Genomic DNA, 7,532 nt, shown 5'->3' on the forward strand with positions numbered 1-7,532 from the left:
CGAGACCTTCACCACAACAACAGCCGCAGAAGACATCACTAGAATCGATTGTCGAAAGGTTAGCACTATCCTAGGAGAAATTCCAGACCCAAACTGAAGCCCACTTCTAAGAGATGGACAAGCAATTGAGCCAACTGGCTCAAACTGTAGGGAGATTAGAGTCACAAAAGAGGTTACCATCCCAAACTGAGCCGAATCCAATAGAGAATGTTAGCGCCATTGCCCTCCGAAGCGGTACAATTGTTGAACAACCAGACCCAAAGGAAGTGAGCGCAAGATCCCAGAAGAAAGAAGACACTTTGAACTCCCAAAGGAAAGAAGAAGCAGTTGACGCAGGATCTCAGAAAGAGAACGATGAAGAACAATTGGACGATCCGAAGCCATCTCCCTACGACGTACCACCACCTTTTCCATCAAGGTTAGTTAAAAAGGATAAAAAAGCTGAGGAAAAGGAAATATTAGACGTACTTCGGAAGGTGGAAGTTAACATACCTCTCCTCGAAGTTATCCGGAAAGTTCCAAGGTATTGTCGGTTTCTGAAGGATCTCTGTACGACTAAAAGGAAGCTTACCGGGGTCGAGAAAGTGGATTTAGGCGCGAACGTCTCAGCAGTTTTCCAACGACCGCTTCCACCAAAATATAAAGACCAAGGTATGTTTTCAATACCTTGTAAAATTGGTGAGGTTAAGATCAAGCGAGCTATGTCGATCTAGGTGCCTCTATCATGTAATGCCCCTCTCCGTCTATAATTTAATTTTCACCAAGCCTTTGAAAGAGATAGAGTTACACTTCAGCTAGCCGACAAATCATTATTTATCCTGAAGGACTCATAGAAAATGTTCTAGTGGAGGTAGAAAACTTAATTTTCCCTGCTGATTTTTATGTGATTGATATGGAAAATGATCGTAGCAATATTGGTTCTGAAATCCTCCTCGATCGTCCTTTTCTGAGCACGGCAAATGCAAAAATTGATGTTCAAAGCGGTATTCTTACTATGGAGTTTGACGGTGAGATCTTAAAATTTGATGTTTATAAAGCAATGAGATATCCGGATAACATTCATAGTATTAATTTTGTTGGCATTTTTGAACTTGTTGATGGTGAATCTAACTTTGTTGATGATTTATGCAAGGAATCGGATGATAAAAAAGACGACATAAGGGAGTTGAAAAATATTTCAGTTGTTGATTCAAATTTGATCTCAACTCCTTTAAAAACTAAAGATTTACATTCCTTTTTGCAGGCATCAAAAATTAAGTCGAAATCATCAAGGAGTCGTTTGAAGAAATCAGTTTTTGGTAAAAAAGATGTTTTGACGGTCATTCTTCTGGACAAGATTTTAAAATTGGGAAATATCCGAAGAAATCTTTGTTAGAATTTTCAAATTTCTCATAAGGAATTTCTTAGTTGGAAAAAGTGAATGAAGTGGAAGTGTCTGTCACGGAACCTGTAGACTGAATCAGGTCGTCGAGCTAATGACGTTAAACAAAAGCTCTTCATGGGAGGCAATCCATTGTTTTCAATTCCGCTATATTTTTACTTTTTACTTTTATTCATTCAAGCATGTTTAATTTAATTTTTATTTTTATTTTGCAGGAACCGAATATTTTTATTCAAACTTAAACGGCGAGAAATTACGGAATTATGATTCGAACAGTGTTAATTTCAGAGTCCATTGAGCAGTACACGATCAAATTGAGCAGAAAAAAAGAGCCTCAAGTCTTGCGCACCGTTTAACTAAACGACGCACGTTAGCAAAACCCATAGAGGGGCCGACACACATTAGCAAACCCCATTTTTTTTCTTTCCCCCTTTTTGTTATCTTCTGCCGCCCACCTTATCCCCTTCCCTCTTTTATCTTACTTTGACCATGGACCCCACCTTATCGTTTTCAATCACCTTTTCAATTTTTAGGTATACCTTTTTCTAAATTACAGAACAACCAAAAGTCCTCATTTACTCCCAACTCTACAACCCACGGCAAGAACCAATTTTAAACCAAATTCAACCATCTTCATCTTCTCAAACCCGATCACTCATTCCCCAAAAAGCACGAGACCATCATCCTTTCTTCATCTTCTCACCGTCGCCCTTGCTAACGTGTTTTCAACCTCTCCACTCACAATGGTACGCACAATCGGGGGATATAGATGCTGGTTTTTCACCGACAACATGATGTTTCCAGTACCTCCCACCATGGCAGCGGTCGACATTAAATCCGGGGAGTTCTCTGTTCTTTCTCTTGCACTTTAATTTTTTTCGTTTTGAGGCAAAACGCTTTAAGTGAGGGGAGTAGAGTGTCGGTTGTATTTCCCTTTGTTTATTTTTTGCTTTGAATCTAGTATGTGTTGGTTGAATTGGTCGAAAATTTCATTGATTGTCTTTGTCTTGGTGAAAATTTTTGGAATGCTATGCTTGTTTGGGAACATATGATTGTTTAGGTTATGATATTCTTGATAATGGATAGCATGGATTGTGATAAGTTGGTATTTTTGTGATATTCCATGATTTTTGTTGGTTGAAATGTGATTAGCTCAATACATGAAAACAATTTGGCGAGATTTAAGCATTTACGAGCATATCATTTTCGCTCTCATTTTGTTTGATTGAGTGTGTCGAATTTGACATTGGCATTCTAGAACTTGCATGTTAAATACTGTCGAGATTACACATGAACATGATGCTTAAAAAAGATTTGGGCACCTTAGGATTAACCATTCCGTTTCCCCACTAAATAGCCTACCCATGCATATTTTCCCTTAGTTAACCACTTTTGAGCCTATTTCCATTTCTTTGTTTCCACCATATTCATAAACCCGAGCCTTTTTATTTTATCCATCTTTTCTACCTTTTTCAGGGCAAGTGAATAATTTTACCATTGTATTCTCCATCACAAAAAAATGTTAAAAAAAAATAGCAGTTCGAAAAAGAAAAAAAACTGTTCGAAAAAAAAAGACATGAAGAAAAAATGGAAAACAAACACAAAAGTGTGAAAAAGAAAAAATGCATTTCGACGAGAAAATTGTTGTTTGATATGTCGTCTTTTTATCTTGTTGTGCTTAATGTTTTGATGGAGTTGAGATTATTATTTGTTAGTTCCTTGCCTTGAATTTTATCCATATATTTAGCCTTTTCCCCACCTTTACCTAAGCCACTTTACAAGCAATAAAAGACCCTTTGATTTATGCATCTTGTTCTTATTAGTAGTGGAGATTTGATTTACTTGCAGGCTTATGGTAATATCGTGTCGATTCTGACATTGAGCGTTTCTTTACCCCAAACACATTGAGTGATTTGATGAATCCTGGTAAGGTATTGAGTTGAGCATTGAGATTTATGAATGAATGGATATTACAATTGCACTTGACTTGTTTCAATTGGTGATGTTCAGTTGATTGATTTCTTGACTTCAATAGTTATTGTGGTCTCTACATTGCTTCCTTGAATATGAAACTTGACAAAGAACGTTTAATGAAGTTTTTGACTGATTTGGTTAATCATACTTGAGGACAAGCATGAGATAAGTGAGGGGAATTTGATGAGTGTTCAGAATCGTTAATATATGTTCGTTATTCTTCGATTTTGTGAAGTTATTGCTGCTGATTTGGTTGTGTTATGTCTATTTTCGTGCAGGTCCTTACTTTCCAGAATTGGTGATAAAACGGGCGAATTCTGCATTTTTTTTATTTGGTCATGGCTGGAGACATGGGCACGACTCTGGGCACGACGCGGTCTGACATGGAAGTTTCTAGAAGGTCCAGTCAGCGGCGGTTTCTAGGAGACTTCGTCTGCACGCCTTCTGGAAGATTGACGAGCAGAGTTGCATTAGGAGACTAGTTTAAGTTTGAATTTAAATTTAAAAACAATTATCTTTTGTATTATTTTATTATTTTCTTTGTTTATCCTTTAGGCTTTGAAAGGCTATAAATACCCACTTGGGGTAAGCCTAAACTCATCATTCAGAATACATTCTTCTTTTCTCTCTAGTTTTAATAAAAGTTTTCTCTTTTCCTTTTCAAGTTCTTTTTTTTATTTTTCTTTATTTTCAAGTTTTATTTTTATGCTAAGCATGACTTTTGTCATGCTTAGCTAAACTTTTCATAAGCCGAGAGCTGTCGCGATGATTCAATTCCAACGGGAGAATTGAAACGGTCCCTTAATATCTTCGGAATCTCTCTCTCAATCTCTGCGCTTATTTTTTTTTCAAAATCAAAACAGTTTTCAAAAATCGAAGATTGACTTTGGTCAAGAAGTTGTTGCGATTAAATGTGTGGGAGGAAGATTCAGCTTATAGAAAGCAATTCGACTTCCTGGGAACACACTTGGCGAGATAGCTTCGCCAAGAGGGAATTGAGATCGGAATTGACGGTTATAGAAACAACAATCCGAGTCGGTCTCCACGAACTTAAACGGTATTTGATCTACGACAATTGATGTTGTTAGAATCAACTACCGAAGCCGGAATCAAATATTGCCTTGGGTATTCGGTATACAAGATAGAGTCACAAGGATAGCCCTTGTAGACAAAGTAACCGACGTGAATCCCGAAGAGAAAATCTTATTCGATGATCTAAAGGAAATTGAATCAAAGCGAAGCTTGAGGCTACTTTTACCGTATTTATTCACAATCTTCATTTTCTTATTTTTACTTTAATTACTTTTATTTAATCACTTTATTATCTTTTACTAAAATCCCCCCATTTTTACTGTTTCACGCCTGGCATAAATAATTCAGACAGAAATTTATAATTTTCTAAGTCCTTGTGGAATCGACCCTTACTTCTCTTTGCTACGCATTTCCTTAATTTATTGATTGAGAATAAGGAATTATTTTGACATCCGAAACGACAGTTGTCAAATTGGCGCCGTTGCCAGGGACTTTGCCAAAGTTACTAATTTTTGTTTGTTTTTTATTTATGACCAGGACAAATCCGTGCACATTAGTGGAGTACAACCCGGAGATCGAAGCTGAAGCTAGGAGACTCCACGCACAGACACTTCGGGAAAGAAGGAGACAACAATTAGATCCAGAAGAAAGATCAAATTCAGGTAATACAAATCCGATGGCCGAACCTACTATTCGGGAGTTAGCCGCGGCACCCACTGAACAAGGGCCTATGTGCATTGATCTTCCCCAAGGCGAAACTCCATACCAATTGAAAATTGGCCTTATTCATCTCCTCCCTACATTCCGCGGATTACCAAACGAGGATGCACACAAACATCTCAAAGAATTTCACATGGTCTGCTCTAGCATGACACCACAGGGAGTAACCGAGGACCAAATAAAAGTTAGAGCTTTCCCTTTTTCCTTAGCCGAGTCGGCTAAGGAGTGGTTATTTTATCTTCCTCCTAATTCTGTTGCTACATGGGCTAATATGACTCGTCTTTTTCTTGACAGGTTTTTCCCTGCGGCATAAGTAAGTGAACTACGAAGGAGAATACTTGGAATCAAGTAACTTGATGGAGAGTCGCTCTACGACTACTGGGAGCGGTTTAAAAAGTTGTGTTCTAGTTGCCCACAACATGGGCTAACCAAACATACACTCATTCAATACTTCTATGAAGGATTATCTCCCCTGGAAATAAAGATGATCGATGTTGCTAGCGGTGGAGCCTTGGTGAATATGACTCCTACCGAGGCTAGAGACTTAATATCGACGATGGCTGACAATTCCCAATAGTTCCGCGCAAATAATGAACCTTCTCGAAGGGTTCATGAGATAAGTTCATCTTCCTTGGAAAGTAAAATAGATAAGTTAACTGAAGTCGTAAACTCTCTTGTTGCAGGAAAGACATGACAAAACCGAGTATGTGGAATATGTGCATTGCCTGATCATCCAACAGACGGTTGTCCACTGATTCAAGACGATGCAACAACTCAAGTCAACGTAGTAGGAAACTTCCCGGGACCTCCCCAAAAAACTTATAATCCTTACGGTAATACATACAACCCAGGATGGAGGGATCATCCAAACTTCAGTTATGCGCAAAACCCGAGATCAAATCAAGGCTATCAAGCGAGACCTTCACCACAACAACAGCCGCAGAAGACATCACTAGAATCGATTTTCGAAAGGTTAGCACTATCCCAGGAGAAATTCCAGACCCGAACTGAAGCCCACTTCCAAGAGATGGACAAGCAATTGAGCCAACTGGCTCAAACCGTGGGGAGATTAGAGTCACAAAAGAGGTTACCATCCCAAACTGAGCCGAATCCAATAGAGAATGTTAGCGCCAATACCCTCCGAAGCGGTATAATTGTTGAACAACCAGACCCAAAGGAAGTGAGCGCAAGATCCCAGAAGAAAGAAGACACTTTGAACTCCCAAAGGAAAGAAGAAGCAGTTGACGCAGGATCTCAGAAAGAGAACGATGAAGAATAATTGGACGATCTGAAGCCATCTCCCTACGACGTGCCACCACCTTTTCCATCAAGGTTAGTTAAAAATGATAAAAAAGTTGAGGAAAAGGAAATATTAGACGTACTTCGGAAGGTGGAAGTTAACATACCTCTCCTCGAAGTTATCCGGAAAGTTCCAAGGTATTGTCGGTTTCTGAAGGATCTCTGTACGACTAAAAGGAAGCTTACCAGGGTCGAGAAAGTGGATTTAGGTGCGAACGTCTCAGCAGTTTTCCAACGACCGCTTCCACCAAAATATAAAGACCAAGGTATGTTTTCAATACCTTGTAAAATTGGTGAGGTTAAGATCAAACGAGCTATGTGCGATCTAGGTGCCTCTATCAATGTAATGCCCCTCTCCGTCTATAATTTAATTTCCACCAAGCCTTTGAAAGAGACGAGAGTTACACTTCAGCTAGCCGACAAATCAATTATTTATCCTGAAGGACTCATAGAAAATGTTCTAGTGGAGGTAGAAAACTTAATTTTCCCTGCTGATTTTTATGTGATTGATATGGAAAATGATCGTAGCAACATTGGTTCTGAAATCCTCCTCGGTCGTCCTTTTCTGAGCACGGCAAATGCAAAAATTGATGTTCGAAGCGGTATTCTTACTATGGAGTTTGACGGTGAGATCTTAAAATTTGATGTTTATAAAGCAATGAGATATCCAGATAACATTCATAGTATTAATTTTGTTGGCATTTTTGAACTTGTTGATGATGAATATAACTTTTTTGATGATTTATGCAAGGAATCGGATGATAAAAAAGACGACATAAGGGAGTTGAAAAATATTTCAGTTGTTGATTCAAATTTGATCTCAACTCCTTTAAAAACTAAAGATTTACATTCCTTTTTGCAGGCATAAAAAATTAAGTCGAAATCATCAAGGAGTCGTTTGAAGATTTACATAAGGGAATTTGATGAGTGTTCAGAATCGTTAATATCTGTTAGTTATTTCTTCGATTTTGTGAAGTTATTGCTGTTGATTTGGTTGTGTTATGTCTATTTTCGTGCAGGTCCTTACTTTCCAGAATTGGTGATAAAACGGGCGAATTCTGCATTTTTTTTTATTTGGTCACGGCTGGAGACATGGGCACGACTCTGGGCACGACGCGGTCTGACA

The sequence above is a fragment of the Hibiscus syriacus genome, unplaced genomic scaffold (genome assembly GCF_006381635.1).
Source record: "Hibiscus syriacus cultivar Baekdansim isolate YM2019G1 unplaced genomic scaffold, ASM638163v2 tig00111659_pilon, whole genome shotgun sequence".
In the NCBI taxonomy this organism is placed as follows: domain Eukaryota; kingdom Viridiplantae; phylum Streptophyta; class Magnoliopsida; order Malvales; family Malvaceae; genus Hibiscus; species Hibiscus syriacus.